Here is an 18,864-nt window from a genome sequence, read left to right as displayed (position 1 = left end):
ATAGATATATATGTTCTAACAATAGATATGCTCTTATCGACCATATATAAAATGCTTTTTTTTTACGAATATAATCTTCAAACTACAAGTAAATTTAGTCTGTAACACTGAACATATTTTATTGTTTGAAGAAAAAGCTTGAAGGTGTGTCATGTTCGTTGTTGAAGGACCACATTTTGATAATACCAAAAAGATGTGATTATTGTGGTTATCTTGTCTTGTATGGTTTACGATGTCTCAATCGGGTTTATTGTTATTGATGTTACTCGCACATTGGTAGCGATAGGACCACTTTTTCGAAAAGAGATATGGTACATACGATTTACAATCAAAAGATACTACCGCGCGTGATTTGTTTTTTTGGATAGATTTTTAAATGCTTATATATAATGGATGCCTCTATTATGAAGTACGTATGGTTTAGGATGAAAAGATACTGACATGAATCTTAACACCATTGTAAATCATTAGATTCTATCACGATATATCTAAACTACTTGTGACCACCTATAGAAGTTTAAAGAGTATTATAAAATGCAAGAATGACTTAAGTCCACGGAAAATAATGAGTTTTCTACCAAACTCATACACCCTTGTCGGGCCTTCCATGGTTCTATATATTAGAACATGATTGTGACACAATTTTTGTGTAATGCAAAGGAGATGTTGAATGTAAATGTTTTGATACGTTATTACAAAATAAAATCAAACACACTTTTTACACACTAATATTAGCCAAGGAAAAATTCTATCACAAATCCATCAAACTGGGTTCTCAAGAGAATTGTGACGGTCGATCGACATATAAATCACCGCTGGTAAGCCCTCACAAAAATTTGAAAGACTATATATGTACTAGCAACAAAATATAATGATATCTAACCTATGTAGATAATCTATCGAAATATTAATCAAAATAATATTATATCATCTTTTAATTAAAGATGTGCTCCTTACAAGATTGTTAAAATTGTGATCTTAATTGTATGATTGTACGGTCTCAAGATCATCTCATCTAGATAAATCGATATCGATTATACTTGGATCGTTTTTTCATAAGATCGGAGGTCAATGTTTGAAACCGCCGTTAGTACGATCTAAAAAGAAATAAGGTTTTCTTTAAAAATGTTTAAAACATTTATAAAGTCCATGTTGTTAAAAAAACGGGATATAGATAAACTTGGATCAGTGAAAGTTGTGAAACACTTTCAGATTAAAGCATTTCAAGGGTACACTCAAAATCTCTAATCGGATGAAACTCACTGTTTTTCTAGAAATGGAGAATGAAGAAGGTGTTATGAAATCTATACCCAAAATGAATCCGAAATTGATCATATAACAGAAACTAACTTCCTGTCCAAAAACGGTCATATTATCTGTAAAAAAACTAATATAAAATCGGGTCTATAAATGGATCATAAAACTGGGTGTTTTTACAAAAAAATACGGATTTCTGAAACATTTTTATATAGTAACATAACTAATATAAAAAATCGGGTCTATAAATCGACCCTAGCCAGGGGCTCTGCCCCTTGGACCCCGCTCCCAGGGGCGCTGCCCCCGGACCCCCGTCAGTTCAGGGGCTTCGCCCCTAAATAGCAGTATACTTTCAACAATGACAAAATCAAACAAATGTGCACTCCGCACCATACTAAATTTGTTCGATAATTGTCAAAGTGACATTGATCAACAAATTAACCCCATTACACTTAAATAATATTAGTGATATAAAATCACCAACAAACATCCCCCATTTAAGTGTAATCTTGATTAACTTAAAATAAAATCATAACAACAACAAACTGATGCATAAATGAAATATCATGACGATTGAATTTCACATTAGTATATTATTCATTCCAAATATTCGAATATCAGGGTGTCGCTAATGATTGAACCCTTTCTATTCTAAGTGAATACATCAAGATAATATACACAACAATTTTCATTCTCAAAGTTCTAACTTGACAATATATTTTACTAGCTTGTGTCCCATCATTCAATAAGCATATCAAAGCCAAGTCCCAACTTCTTGAAGCAGCTAAACTTCATGCTTATATAGGTAGTTCTTTTGTTCTTGCACCTGCAAATGCAATTTTTCAAAGAACTATTAAGAAATAAAATTTCAACCTCCTTAACTTGCAGTACTGAACACATACCTTGGGATGATCATAAAATGTGTTCCAATCTTCAAATATCAAGCTTTCCACATTGAATTCAACATCTAATATTGCATTAGATGGGAATTGGGTGTCTCAATATAAAAGATTTTAAGTGGACTTTAAACCCATCCCTACAACCGCCTTGTGCACATGATCTCTTGCTAACCCTTTGGTTAGATGATCGGCTAAATTCAACTGAGTTCTTACAAACTCCACATATATCACACCAGTCATGATGAGCTCACGAATCATGCTATGTCTAACACCTAAATGTCTAGACTTTCCATTGTACACTTGACTATAAGCCTTAGCCAAGGTTGCAGCACTATCACATCTGATAGAAATGGTAGATATCGGTTTGGGCCATAATGGAATTTCATAAATCAAATTCCTTAGCCACTCAGCTTCTTTACCAGCAGCAGACAATGCAACAAACTCAGACTCCATAGTTGAGTTAGTAATACAAGTTTGTTTCTTAGATTCCTAAGAAATGGCACCTCCTCCAAGAAGAAACACCCAACCACTTGTAAAGGAGTGATCCTCTAAGTTGTTAATCTAGCTGGCATCAGACAGAAGGATATCCACTATAAGTTAAACCATAATTCATGGTCCCTTTCAAGTACTTGAATACTCTACTCACAACTTGCCAATGATGTGAACTAGGATTACTAGTATATCTACTAAGCCTTCACACATCATATGCTATATCAGGCCTAGTACTAATCATGGCATACATTAGACAACCAATAGCCCTAGAAATATTCAAGTTGAGACACTGGAGATCCTTTATTAGGTAGAAGCTTGAGACTAGGATCTATAGGAGTGCTAACATGAGAACAATTCTCAAAGTTAAACTTTTTCAATATCTTCTCAATGTAATGAGATTGAGAAATTGAAATCCCATTATTTCCTTGTTTAATTCTTATACCAAGAATTACCTCAGCCTCCCCCAGGTCTTTCATTTCAAAACTAGATGATAAGAATTTCTTGGTTTTATCAACTTCTTCTAAATCAGTACCAAAAATCAACATATCATCCACATGTAAACAAATCATAACTCCTTTACCAGAAGTATCAAATTTGCTATATACACACTTGTCAGCTTGGTTTAATGCAAAACCATTAGACAAGACAACATCATCAAACTTTTGATGCCATTGTTTTGGTGCTTGTTTCAAACCATATAATGATTTCTTTAACTTGCACCCTTTGTATTCGTTTCCAGGCATCACAAACCCTTCAGGTTGTTTCATGTATATTTCCTCATCCAAGTCACCATTCAAGGATGCAATTTTTGTTGGATTAGTGTCTAAGCTCATAACTATAATTGGTATGTACTTGACCCGACTTGGCATGGTCCATTTGGGTTGCACTTCATCGGAACAATTTATATGGATAGTCTTTTGAGAATAGTATGTTTATGATTTATATTAATATATTATAAGTTCTAATATATTAATATGGAATCATATTATTTAATTAGTATTGATCAAGAATTAATTTAGAATTAATTTAGTGATCAAAAGGAACTAATTAAATATGTACTTTTGTATATAAATGGAATGGGCCAAGTTCATTTAGCTTGGGCTGAGCTTTCATGGATAGTCCATGGAGTGTTTCAACCATGGATCCTATGGAATTGAAAGGTCATGGATATTAGGGTTTACATGAATGTAACCCTAATCCTCCATACTATATAAAGAGGTCCTTGGCACTTGAAATTTGCACTAGTGTGTGAGTACAAAGGGTGGGCCGATTTCTAGAAGTGAGAACTATTCTCTCAAGTTTTCCAAGGTGTTTTTGGTGATTTGTGATTCCACTTGAGGCTTCCACACTATTGGGGTTAAGCTCTTAAAGACCAAGACTTCAAGCTCCATCAAAGTATTTCATCTAACTAGGTTTTTGTAGTATAGTTGCTCCATATTATGCTAGTTAGGATGAAACCTTGGAATATTGAATATTTGCATGTATAATAGAGAAAACATAGATCCAAGGTTTATAGGGTTGCATGTACACCATAGGAGTGTTAGAATGCTCAAAACCCGTCAGTGTTATCAAAGCCTAGGCTTGTTTTCTTTTATACTTGATGCAAATTGCTAAAAATCAAAGTTTATATGTTGTCTGGTCAGCTCACTCGACGAGTCCATGCCTAAATTCATCCAACTCGACGAGTTGGTTCATGCACTCGACGAGTTGGACCCCGTGACAGCATATCTTCGAGTTTTAAAGCTGGAATTGGTCTAGAATCATTACCTTAAACTGTTTTGGACTTATAAAATCTGTTTTTGATGTGGTAATGATTATGGTAAACCAATTTCAAGGTGGTTATCAAAATTTCAAGTCGTATGTGTTTTTATGTAATTCTTGAAATTGTTGATATGATTGTTCATACATTTATGAGTTATGGTAGATCATAGGAATTATCTAAATGTGTTTTTAATGGAGTCCATAATTTGTCCTCAAGTTATGGATTACCAAAAGACATTTCTTTTAAAGATCCATTAAAATGCATAGGTTACAAAAGTTGAAGAGTCTTTTTGTTTTAAGAACTCCATAACTTGTCCTCAAGTTATGGATGTTGAAGAGTCTCTTCATTAAAGTTTTAAAACCTTAATTAAACTCATAAGTTATGAAAATCCAAAAGTTTTTGAATAGTTCAAAACTTGCCCTCAAGTTTTGGAATTTGTAAAGTCTCACACACACTTTAATTCCAAACCCTAGAGTTTTAATAGTTAAAAATTCAACCCTTATACTTTATAGTATTATAAGTTAATAATATATATATGTATAAGAACAAAGTCAGTCTTACCGTTAGTAGGCCCCATTCACGAAGTCGGTCTTTAAGGGGGGTATAAGGTTACTGCCTATAAAATGGCAGTTGAATGGGTGTCCACTCTCACCCACCTCTTCCTTAACTGGTGGAGGGTCGTTAGCCGAACGGGTAGGACAAGGACTATAATTTTCATCATAAGTATAATGATAAATATAAAGTAACTAAACCTTTTCTAAATTCGCAATCTTAGTTACTTTAGGAAAATGTAAATTTGGTGCTAACCCATAAAATTACACTTTGCACCTTGCTTAAGTCGTTAGTGGAGCGCGTGTGGTTAACCGACACACTAACTTGGATTTAACAAGGTAGGCAAAGGGTAACTTAATGTTTATCATAGGATCGGTGGAGCGCGTGTGGTTAACCGGCATATCGATTAAGTGATAAATATTAAGGGTACCAAGTATATTTGCATGGTTATTCACACATTGTTTTGTGATCCTCGGCATCCCAGTCACAAAACTTGAGAGGGCACAATCGAGATTGAAACATGCCATTGAAAAGTTCAATGAATGTCAAAAGATTTAGGAGTTTCAAATCCAATTAAAACCTAATATTTCTATTTCGTTTTTCATGGTGGAAACTGGTGAATCGTCATTCACCTACCTTCAAATATTTTATAGCTTGCATTACGGCATCCCTCTTCCAAGTTATAAAAATATTGTGTTGGGTCCTAGCCTTAATATTTCATATTGGGTGTTATATTAAGGACTTTAAATCAACTAACTTGAATTTCTCCCGTTGTAAGTGTCTGGTTCAGACAACTATGATCTTCCCAAATCCCTAGGAACAAGTTTTCCTAATGAAGATGATGTCCCATGGTTGGTTCATGGAAATCATACTTCTCTTCCTTCACCTCCTCCAATTATTCTCCCTAACCCACAAGTTTTTTGAAAAGTTAAAGGTCACTCAAGCCCTATTGGCAAGCAAAGTCTATGTGTGCTCACATCTGGGAGATAAAGTCACATATTGACGAGCCGGGAGAGTTGGGTGTCAAGGTCTTGAGGAAGTTAGATGTTGACTAGGTTCTTCAATCACTTTCTAAGTCACATAGTGAGGTCCTTTAGGACTACTATGAAACAGACCATGACATGACGCTTAATGATCTTATCTATTTGCTAGGTGCAGCTGAATCAACAATGATTTGGAGCACTGGTAAAGCAAATTTGATTAGAAGATCAACTTCCGAAAACCTCCATGGACATTGACAATGGTAACATTGAAAATGCAGAAAAGCTTTCTCTTCCCAATGGAAAGGGATCGGCCATAGTCAACTCGGTTGACCAAATGGTAAAGAGAAAGGCTAAGTCTGAGACAGTCTCGTGTACCATTCCCAAAGAGTCCATATGCTTATATTGCCAAAGGAAGGGGAATTGGTTGCAAAGCTGCCCTATTTACCTGAAAGATCATAAGGTTGGTCAAGTCAAAAAGTTTGACTCTACTTCAGGTAAGTCCACTATCTAACTCTATTAAGTTCCTATTTGGAGATTCTTATTACATGATGTGACTGGGTCACATGTTGAAGTTTTAAGAATCAAGGAAAAAAAAGAGGAAGCTTAAAGAAGAGTAAGCTAATTCTGATCGCGAAGATGGATTTCGATCGCATGGTTCGGTGATCAGAATTTTTGAGGTGCTACTTAAGAGTTGTGATAGGTTGCTTAGGAATAGATAACAACATTGTTTTCATATGCATTTTCATTGTAAGGGTAAGTTTTTTCCGCAAGTTTTAAATAAAAGAAAAGTTTCGTTTTTATTTACTTTAAGTATCCTTACAATGGCATTTGTGAAAAATTGTTGCTTATATGATTTCGTTAATAGCAATATCGGAAAATGGATTTGATTCTTTCATTTGTGGTAGTGTCTAAATTTACCAAATAAGGAAAGATTCTCATCACCCAAGTTTCAGTTGGATAGAAACTTGGAATCATGGAACTTGTATTGTATGATGAATGAGAATTTTCATCTTCGGAAAATTAAGACTAATTCCTTGTTCACATGTATATGTGAGTCAAGTGAAGGACTAAAGGATCGAGTACACATTCTTGTGCACTGGTCAAGTCCACCACAAAGATCGATAAGACTATTCGTCATGATTTACTAAAGTTTAGTAAATATGGTTATACTTACAAGTTTAAGTATAATTCTGTAACATTGGAAAAGTTTCAGTGTAAGGCAGAACAAATGAGAAGAATCAAATTAGGCAGAAAGATAAAAAGTTTCTCAAATCTGAAAAGATGGGAGAGTACTTTAGTAGCATGTTTATGATCATCTTAATGATTATGAAACCATATCACAATTGATTCTCTAAGGACATCTTAGTGCATTTGTTTGACTAAGAAGAGGAATCGTGAATTGTTGAATTGGTTAAATATAAAGATGAATCATACTTCGTTCCAAAATTGAGTCTTAGAGTAATAATCCAAGATTGTAACTTGAGTGACATAATCTTGAGAAGGTTTATAACACTTGTCATATGTAAGAGTAAAATGTGTCCTACTCTTGTACATTTGAAATTGGTAAGTTGTGATGTTTTGGCTAAAACAGACACCAACTTAGACCAATTGTGTGAAGTGTTTGTCTTGATAAGAATCCGCACTATCTCTTGAATATTTGTTTGTTAAGGATTGGATCTTGGAAAGAGAGTCTTATATGTCAGGAGGATAGTGGGAGTCTAAAAGATCTTGAAAGAGTCTAATCAAGAATAAAACTTGTAGTTTATCACTAGCACACGACTTGAGGTTTATAACCTATCGTGTTGACATATTCCTATTTCTATGCCCATTCCAGTTAAGGTTGGCTTTGCATATGAGTTCTGAGAGTTCTCAACCGGTTGCATAACAACTTGGAAGCAATGGCAGGCCCTTGTGCTGCCAGGTGGCAAGAATTTAAGATTGCACAAGTTCAATCCATATGAGTTTGGATTTGTCACTAACCTTGTCTTGTGATTACGGTTTTGACAAATTCACATGGATAGGAAAACATACACCATAAAATCTAAGTGTCATAAGGTTTCTCTCCGATTCATGAAAATGATGGTGAGGAAACACTTTCACTAAGTAGATTTTAAGTAGGTAGCAATTGTGATATTTTCATTCTCAAAGTCGTTAGTGGAGCGTGTGTGGTTAACCGGCACACTAACATGGACTTGTGAGAAGTGGCAATGGTCTAAACAATTGAGACTATGATTACGGCATCCCTTTTCACAGTTCTGAAATTGTTTAGACACACATGTGTGCTATCTAAGGAAAGGTGTATGATTTTGATAAAGTTTTATCAAAGCATCTCGTATCAGAAATCTGAACTTTGGTAAGAAAGTCAATAAAGTGTTGATTTCTAGAAGTCCAGCTGATTTCTGAGTATATTTCAAACCTAGTGGGAGCATAAGTGTTATGCTAATAATCATCATGTAAGTGGGAGTATGATAATTATAATAAGTGTTGCAAGTTAGCAATGTTAATTATAGAAAACAAAAGTTTGAATTGGGAAAAATTGTTTTGCTATAATTAAGGGAGAGGAAATTATACTTCATTTCAATTCTAAAAGCTTAGATTGAGGTTTTAATCAAATTTAGTCAAGTATATATATGAATGTTATGTTGGAATGGTTCAACATAAGGAACTTCTATATATAGGAACATCATTTGCATTCTAAAATTCGATTATGATTACGACATCCCTTTTCATAATCTGAATTATGTGAACATGGCAAATAGAAATAGAAATATTATAGCAAAAGACTGGTCTAGAATGATGTCTTTATGTGAGACATCATGAATCTTGTCCCATATGCTTCAGATATAGGATCGATTGCATGTGCTATAATATTCATCTGTTCTAAATTTTTCCAAATGCCTATGGCATTAACAGGGAAAAAGTACTAGAATTGGATGTGACTAAAGTGATTAAGCAATTGTCGAGGACAATTTAAGGTTTACCAAAGATTGGCTGCTCAGGGACAGTTGGAAGTATAGTGTGAATTTTTGGAGAGGACCATATTGACATATTCTGAAAAGAGGCAACTCTTGTTCAGACGTGATAGTCAAAATGAGAATATGGAAATATTCCCACAGGTGGAAGTTATTCATTAAATCTGTGTAAGATTAGGAAACTTAATGCAAGAAGGATGTTCAAAGCAATGTACTTTGAATTTGAGACTTCGTTTCCATGGAATGATCTCCATTGGAATACTCTGTAATGACTGTTGACAAGTCTTTGTGACTTTGTGCATAATCATTACAAGAGTATCAATGCATATAAGTTCAAAATCTAACAGATTTCGGTAAATGGCAGGAATTTGGAATTCTTGCATTTGCGGTAAGGGTTTGGGATTGTGAAATGAGAATCATTAGGATTATGTTCAATCGATCTATTTCACAAAGTAAAGATCATATACAAACTTAGTGTGCATACTTGGTGTATGGCATAACTAATGTTTGGACAAACATAGTGTGCGTACTTGGTGTATGGCATGACTAGTGTTTAGAAAACATAGTGTACATGCTTGGAGCATGGGACAACTATTGTTTTAATTCAAGTATTAAAGTTGATAATTTGAAACAGTATGCAATGAATAATGTGATGGGTTTTATACACAAGAATATCCTATGTGCTCATGCAAACCCTAATGCTTGGATCTAGGTTTCTCTAATTATACATGCAATTCATCCAAGACTTAAGAACCCTAATCTAGCATATGCATTTCGAAATTATCACATAAGAGCAAATCTAGATGATTACCTCTTCTTCAATGGCTTGAATCTTCTTGTCTTTGTAGCTTAGAGTCACAAGTGTCACTCCTTTAATGGCTTACAAACACCACAAGCAAGAGAATAACTTATGAGAAGAAGGAGGAGCACCAAAAACGACCTAGGGTTCTTCCAAGGGAGTTCACCACGTTTTGGGGGCCATAGGGGTCTTCATATAGTGAGGCTATTAGGGTTATCAAATAAGGAAACCCTAATTTGACTGCTTAGGCTCCAAGCAGCCCATGGACTCCCTTTAGAACACCCCTTGGACGAATTCCTTATGGGCTTCCCATAGAATTCGTCCAACCTATGTTCCAAGGTGATCCATAGCCCAATTGCAATTATCTTACAATTCCAGTCCCCTAAGTTTAATTAATGTCTTTTAGTCACAAAACTAACTATCAATTAATTCTTGAATAATATTAATTAAACAATATGATTTCTCCTTTAATATATTATTCATATAATATATTAATAAATCATAATTAATCATCTTTCTCCATAAATCATCCTATCAAGTTGCTTTGGTGAAGGCAACCCAAAAGGACCATGCACAACCGGGTCAAGTACATACCAAATATAGTTACGGGCTTAGACACTAATCCAACAGTCTCCCACTTGGATAAGTCTAGTAACTATAAATGCAAGTACAATCCGATTAGCAATCGTAGCTCTCAAAGACGCTGTCGAACTCTGATCTTATCAGCAACCTGTCCTTCAGATAAGGGATCATATATTCCTCTATTCTAGATATCGTATGAACTGAGACATGGATTTTAATCATACTCTCTGTTCATGTGTTGTTTCCCGATTTTCGATTTATGACAACTGACAACAGACTACAATTGAGCACATCAACTCAGTCCCGGCTTGGCCAAGCACTTAGGGTGTCATCACTAAATCATCGAGGGGCCCACATATATCGCTTTTATCCTACTTTGGGTAAAAGGAATGGATAAACTTTGACTCAATGCTCGCTTGTACCTACTCATCAAATCACACACAACAATACGTTTTATAACACCAAGTTACTGGTGTTTTTACATATTATGAATGTGCAACCAACTTGCAGAATACAACTTAGACGTCTCGGTTTCAAGAATATAAGATATCATTGTCTCACCAATCACTCGTGATACAATCCATGAAGCGATCTAAGTGAGTGTGGGTTTAATCCAATACTCTAATCTTATAGCAACACTCATGAACTCTGTAGCAAACTTGTGCTATGACTAAATGCTTTAGTCAATCTACAGACGGATTCATGACAGTCTTCATTCATTCCTACTTCCAAAGAATGAGCGACTGTGGACGGTTTGAATAATCTTATTATTCACCTAGTCAAAACATGCAAAGTGAAATACAAGAATAATACTAATCATATATGGCCCCAAACCTTTGAGTATAAATAAAACACCTTTTATTTAATCACCATATTGATTACTCATTATTTGTTGTTTCGGGTAATCAACTTCTTACTTGAAGTATAACGACAATTGTCCCATGCTCTTAGCATGCACACTATGTTTACCTATGGTCCTTACTTTGTGAAATAGTATAATTGAATAACATTTGCAATCACACTCATTTCATAATTCCCGATCATTATCATTAGTGTAAGAATACCAAATTCTTGCCACTATTGAAAATATGTTAGATTCTAACATTTTATGCAATTATCCTTTTGTAATCTTATTGCACAAAAGTCACCAACACTTTGCCAATGAAATTACAAAGTTCTCTATTGGAGATTGCTACAAGGCAATTTCATAGATACGAAGTCTCACATTCAAAGTACATTCCTTTGAACATCCTTCTTGCATAAAAGTTTCTAATCTAGACATAAATTCTTAACGTTCAACTCCCAATATGGAAACATTTCCATATTTGCCATATGACAACTCATTCTAAATAGAATCTTGTCTATTCATAATAATATCAATATGGTCCATCTATTAGTGTACTTCCAACTGCTCACAAGCGACCAATCCTTAGCGAACCTTAGATTGTCCTTGACAGTTATTTAATTATTTTAGTCAAATCCGGTTCTAGTCCCTTTTTCCCTCTTAATGCCATAGGCATTTGGAAAATTTTAGAACAGTCGAATATTACAACATATGCAATCGATCCTATACCCGAAGCATATGGGATACGATTCATAATGAAAAACGTAATACTTTACCAATTTCTTGCTATAATATTGCCATAATATTTCTATTTGCCGTGTTCTCAAAATTCGAACTATGAAGAGGGATGTCGTAAATTAATAAATATATCCTTGACTAAATTCAAATAAAATTTCTCGATCTAAGCTTTTAGATTGGAAACGAAGTATAACATTCTCTCCCTTAATTATAGCAAAAACAACTTTTCAACCCCTGCAACTTTGCAAAGCGAAACTTTTGTTTTTCTATAATTAATATTGCCAACTTGCAATAATCAAAATAATAATAATCATGCTCCCACTAACATGATGATTATATCCATTCCAGCATAACATTTATGCTCCCACTAGCTTTGACATGTATTTAGAAATCAGTTAAACTTCTAGAAAACAATACTTATTGACTTCCAAAGTTCATTTTTTTTTAATATGATATGCTTCGATAATCCTTTATCTAAGCTTCTCAAACTCATGCACCTTTCCTTAGATAGCTCACATGTGTGTCTAAACTAATTCAGAACTTATATTACTAAGTCCCAGACGTTCAGACTAATCGCCAAATCTCACAATTCGAACTATGAAGAGGGATGTCGTAATCATAATCGAATTTGAGAATGCAATTTACATAATCGCTATCTTCTTAAAATCTCTCTTAGTGAAAGCGTTTCCTCACAACCATTTTCATGAAGGAGAGAAACCTTATGACACTTAGATTTTATGGTGCATGTGTTCCTATCCATGTGAATTTGTCATAACCATAATCATAAGATAATGTTTGTGACAAATCCAAACTCTTATGGACAGAACTTGTTCATACTTGATTCTTTGCCATCAAGGGTCCCACCATTGCTTCCAAGTTATTTAGCAGCTCACCTATGCCAGTCAATGTACTTTCATTGAACAAGGTGCTTGCCTTATGCATTTTGTTGAGAACTCGTAGAACTCATATGCATAATCAACTCAACTGGATTGGCACAGAAACAAGAATACGTCAACACGATAGGTTACAATCCTGAAGTCGTGTTCTAGTGTTTAATAGGTTTACTTCTTGACTTGTTCTTGAAACTTTTCAAGATCTTTAGACTCCCACTGACCTCTTGACATATTAAATTCTCTTATCAAGAAACATTTCTTGACAAAAAACAAATATCCAAGAGTTAGTGTGTGTCTATATCAAGACAAAACCTACACGTAATTTGGTACCAGTTGGTCTTTGTCTTATTCAAGACATCACAACTTACCAAAATGTGCAAGTGTAAGAACATTCCTACTTAAGATTATGTCACTCAAGTCACAATCTTGGAGTATGACTCTAAGACTTGATTTTGGAACGAAGTACGATACATCTTATTGACTTAACCACTATAACAATTCCCGATTCCTCTTCTTAGCCAAACTAGTGCACTAAGGTGTCCTTAGAGGATGAATTGTAATATGGTTCCTACGATTACCAACACGATCATAAAACACGATACAAAAGTACTCTCCCTTCTTCTTAGATTGGAGAAACTTTTTATCTTTCTGCCTTCATTGATTCTACTTATTCGTTCTTCCATTCATTGAAACTTTTCAATGATTCAGAATTACACTTAATCTTGTAAGTATAACCACATTTACTAGACCTTTAGTAAATCATGACGAATAATGTTATTATTATTTATGGTGGACTTGACTAGTCCACAAAATTGTGTACTAGTTCCTTTAGTCCTTCACCTAACTCACATACTTATGTGAACAAGGAATTAGTTTTAATTACTTAAGTACCAAGATTTCCATACATCACACAATACAAGTTGTAAGATTCCAAGTTTCTGTCCAATTGAAACTTGGGCGATGAGAATCTTTCCTTACTTAGAAAATTATGACATTACCATAAATAACATAACTAAGAATCACATCCATGTCAACATTGCTAATAATAGAAATACACAAATATCAATTTTTCATACATGTCATTGCAAGGATAAATAAATAAGAAAAAATCAAAATTTATTTTATTGCGGAAAAATTTGTCCTTACAACGCAACTCAATTGAAAAACTATGCTATTACATTTCTTAGCAATCTATCCTAACTCTAAAGTAGCAGCTCAAAAAATCCGATCTTCGAATCCATGCGATCGAAATCCATTTCTTCACGATCAGATTCAGCACGCTTCTTCCTTTAAGCTTCCGTTCTTTTCTTCGATTCTACAAAACATCAAAAATGTAATCTTGTCACATAATGTATCAAGAATCAAAAATAGGAACTTAGAGAGTAAGTAAATGGATTTTAACTGAAGCAGAGCCATACGTCTTGACTCTCCCGTCTCTTAGATCTCTCAGGTAGATAGGGCAGCTTCGTCTCCAATGCCCTTCTCTTGGCAATAAAAGCAAATTGACTCTTTTGGAACAGCACACGAAACTACTTCAGACATTTCCTTTCTCTTATGATCAAACTTTTTGACCATAGCATGCCTTTCGTTGCCATTGCCTATGTCCATATAGGTTTGGAAGGCAGATCCACCAATCAACTTTGCTTCTCTAGTGCACCAAATCATTGTTGATTCAGCAGCAACAAGCAAATAGGTGAGATCGATGATGGTCACGTCGTGGTCTATCATATAGTACTCTCTTACGAACTCACTATATGACTCAGGAAGCGACTGAAGAACCCAGTTAATAGCCAGCTTCTCACAGAAAATGACTCCCAACATTCTTAACATATCAATATGTGACTTCATCTCTAAGACGTGTGCACACACTGACTTGCCTTCTTCATGTTTACTTGCCAAAAGGGCTTGAGTGAGCTTGAACTTTTCAAGCCTTTGAACTTGTGGGTTAGGGAGAACAATAGGAGGAGGTGGAGGAAGTGAAGCATGATCTCTTGTTCCTCGATAGAATCGTGGAATATCATCTTCATGTGGAAAGCTTGTTCCAAGGGATTTGGGAAGACCATAGTTGTCATACTTTGACATCTACAAAACGGGAGAAAATTCAAGTCAGTTGATTGAGTCCTTAATAAAACACCCAAATGAGATATTAAGGCTAGGACCCAACACAATATTCTACAACTTGGAAGAGGGATGTCGTAATCCAAATTCCACCATGAAAAACGAAAAAGAGATTAAGTTTTAAATGTATTGAAAACTCCTAGATCCTTTGAGATTCATTGAACTTTTCAATGGCACGTTTAAATCTTGATATGCCCCTCGTTTTGTGACTGGGATGCTGAGGATCACAAAACAGGGTGTGAATAACCATGCAAACTTACATGGTGCCCCCAATGTTACAGTCACCTATTCGATGTTCCGGTTACCCACACACGCTCCACCGAACTATGACACACATCGAGTCACCCTTCGCTAGAGTCCATTTAGTGTGCCGGTTAACCACACACGATCCACTAACGTCTTCGCAAGGGTACAAAGTGTAATTTCATGGAATTGCATCAAATTCACTTTTGCCTAAAGTAACTAAGATTGAGAATTTTGTAAAACATTTAGTTACTTCATAATTCATTATACTTTTAATGGAAAGGGTTTGCCCTATCCTACCCGTTCGGCTAACGACCCTCCACTAGTCAAGAGTGCGGTGGGTAAGAGTGGATACCCAATGGCGGTCATTTTACAGGGTGCTTCCTTAAACACCCCTTATAGACCAGCTTCGTGAATGAGGCCTACTAACGGTAAGACTGACATTTAAGTTATACATATATAATATTAGACTTTTAATTTTATATATACTATAAGGGTGTATTTTACACTTTTAAAATACTATGTAGTCTAATTTAACAAATTACACTTTTAATTTAATTAAATGTAAACCATATCATCATGGATTTATTAACTCTCTTTTAATTATACACTTAATTAATTTAATAAAACCATAAGGGTGCACTTTGAACTTTTTAAAAATTAGGGTTTTAGAATTTAACATTTTAAAATTAAACCTTTAATTAAAATTTAAATTCCAAAACTTGAGGGCAAGTTTTGAAACATTTCAAATCATTAGGGTTTAGAATTTAAATATTTCAAAATTAAACTTTTAATCAAAAATTTAAATTCCAAAACTTGAGGGCAAGTTTTGAAACTTTTCAAAACTATCTAGATCAAAATACAAATAAGGCAATTAAACAATTAATTGGTGATTATCTAGTTTTGACCTAATCCAATTTCATGCAAGATAATTGACTAAATAATTCAAATAATTTAGCATTTATCAAATAAGGTCACAATTATCTAATTAGATGACAAAAATCTTTTATTTTGACAAAGATAATCATAAGGAATCAATAAAATTCGTATTTTATTAATTTGAAACAGTTATGGCAATTATCCTAAGTCAAAATAGGCAAAAATCCTGAAAATCCGTCTGTCAGACAGCCAGACTCGCCGAGTTCATCCTACTCGACAAGTCCACATTGGGACTCGACGAGTTTGTCAGGCAGATGGCCAAAAACTCGACTTTGCAATCAAGAATGAAACACTAAGCATCAATACAATAGAAACCAATCAAGGCTCTGATACCACTGATGGGTTTTATACACAAGAACATCCTATGTGCTCATGCAAACCCTAATGCTTGGATCTAGGATTCTCTAATTGTACATGCAATTCATCCAAGACTTAAGAACCCTAATCTAGCATATGCATTTCGAAATTATCACATAAGAGCAGATATAGATGATTACCTCTTCTTCAATGGCTTGAATCTTCTTGTCTTTGGAGCTTAGGTCACAAGTGTCACTCCTCTAATGGCTTACAGACACCACAAGCAAGAGAATAACTTATGAGAAGAAGGAGGAGCACCAAAAACGACCTAGGGTTCTTCCAAGGGAGTTCACCACGTTTTGGGGGACATAGGGGTCTTCATATAGTGAGGCTATTAGGGTTATCAAATAAGGAAACCCTAATTTGACTGCTTAGGCTCCAAGCAGCCCATGGACTCCCTTTAGAACACCCCTTGGACGAATTCCTTATGGGCTTCCCATAGAATTCATCCAACCTATGTTCCAAGGTGATCCATAGCCCAATTGCAATTATCTTACAATTCCAGTCCCTAAGTTTAATTAATGTCTTTTAGTCACAAAACTAACTATCAATTAATTCTTGACTAATATTAATTAAAAAATATGATTTCTCCTTTAATATATTATTCATATAATATATTAATAAATCATAATTAATCCTCTTTCTCCATAAATCATCCTATCAAGTTGCTTTGGTGAAGGCAACCCAAAAGGACCATGCACAACTGGGTCGAGTACATACCAAATATAGTTACGGGCTTAGACACTAATCCAACATAATGTGTAATCAATATGGTGATAAATAAAAGGCGTTCTATTGATATTCATAAGTTCTGAGACCATATTCGATTATTCTTATGTTTCACTTTGCATGTTTTGACATTCAGAATAACTAGGTCGTTCTTCCTGAATGACTAAGTTATTCAAACCATCCAAAGTTGATAATACGTTGGAAGTAGGTATTAAGGAAAGACTGTCATGAAGCTGGTTTGTAGATGTCCAAGGTAGTGGACATAACAAGAGTTGCTACAACATTCATGAGTGCTCATAAGTTCTGAGTATTGGATTAAACCCACGCTCATTTGACTCACTTCATGGATTTTATCACGAGTGATCATGAGACAATAATATCTTATATTCTTCAAACCTAGAGATATGAGTTCTTGCCTATGAGTTGGTTATACATTGATTATATGAAAACGCATTGGTAACTCGATGTTATAAAATGTGCCTTTGTGTATGATTCAAAAAGTAGTAGAACAAGCATATGAGTCGAAGTTTATCCATTCCTTTTACCCTTAAAGGGATAAAAGCGATATCTGTGGGCCCCTCGATGATTTAGTGATGACACCCCGAAGTGTTTGGCCAAGCCTGGACTGGTGTGATTTGTTCAATTAGTCAGTCGTCATAAATCGGAAATCGGGAAACAACAAATGGACAGAGAGAATGATTATAATGCATGTCTTAGTCCATATGATATCTAGAATGGAGGAATATATGACATCTTATCTAATGGACAAGTCATTGACTAAGGTCAGAGTTCGACAACGGCTTTAAGAGCTACGATTTCTAGTCGAGTTTTGGAGTCATACACAATAATAGTTTTAGACTTATCCAAGTGGGATATTGTTGGATTAGTGTCTAAGCCCATAACTATAATTGCTATGTACTTGACCCGACTTGGCATGGTCCATTTGGGTTGCACTTCACCGGAACAATTTATATGGATAGTCTTTTGAGAATAGTATGTTTATGATTTATATTAATATATTATAAGTTCTAATATATTAATATGGAATCATATTATTTAATTAGTATTGATCAAGAATTAATTTAGAATTAATTTAATGATCAAAAGGAACTAATTAAATATGGACTTTTGTATATATATGGAATGGGCCAAGTTCATTTAGGTTGGGCTAAGCTTTCATGGATAGTCCAAGGAGTGTTTAAACCATGGATCCTATGGAAATGAAAGGTCATGGATATTAGGGTTTACATGAATGTAACCCTAATCCTCCATACTATATAAAGAGGTCCTTGGCACTTGAAATTTGCACTAGTATGTGAGTACCAAGGGTGGGCCGATTTCTAGAAGTGATAACTATTCTCTCAAGTTTTCCAAGGTGTTTTTGGTGATTTGTGATTCCACTTGAGGGTTCCACACTATGAGGGCTAAGCTCTTAAAGACCAAGACTTCAAGCTCCATCAAAGGTATGTCATCTAACTAGGTTTTTGTAGTATAGTTGCTCCATATTATGCTAGTTAGGATGAAACCTTGGAATATTGAATATTTGCATGTATAATAGAGAAAACATAGATCCAAGGTTTATAGGGTTGCATGTACACCATAGGAGTGTTAGAATGCTCAAAACGCGTAAGTTTTCACATCCATTTGGTGAATCACAAGATTATGTATAGTTGCAAGAGCTAATAATAATCTAATAGTAGAAATT

The sequence above is a fragment of the Lactuca virosa genome, chromosome 3, assembly GCF_052849685.1.
Source record: "Lactuca virosa cultivar CGN04683 chromosome 3, Lactuca_virosa_CGN04683_v6, whole genome shotgun sequence".
Lineage (NCBI taxonomy): Eukaryota > Viridiplantae > Streptophyta > Magnoliopsida > Asterales > Asteraceae > Lactuca > Lactuca virosa.
The sequence above is the reverse complement of the archived record's forward strand: the minus strand, read 5'-3'. Positions refer to the sequence as shown.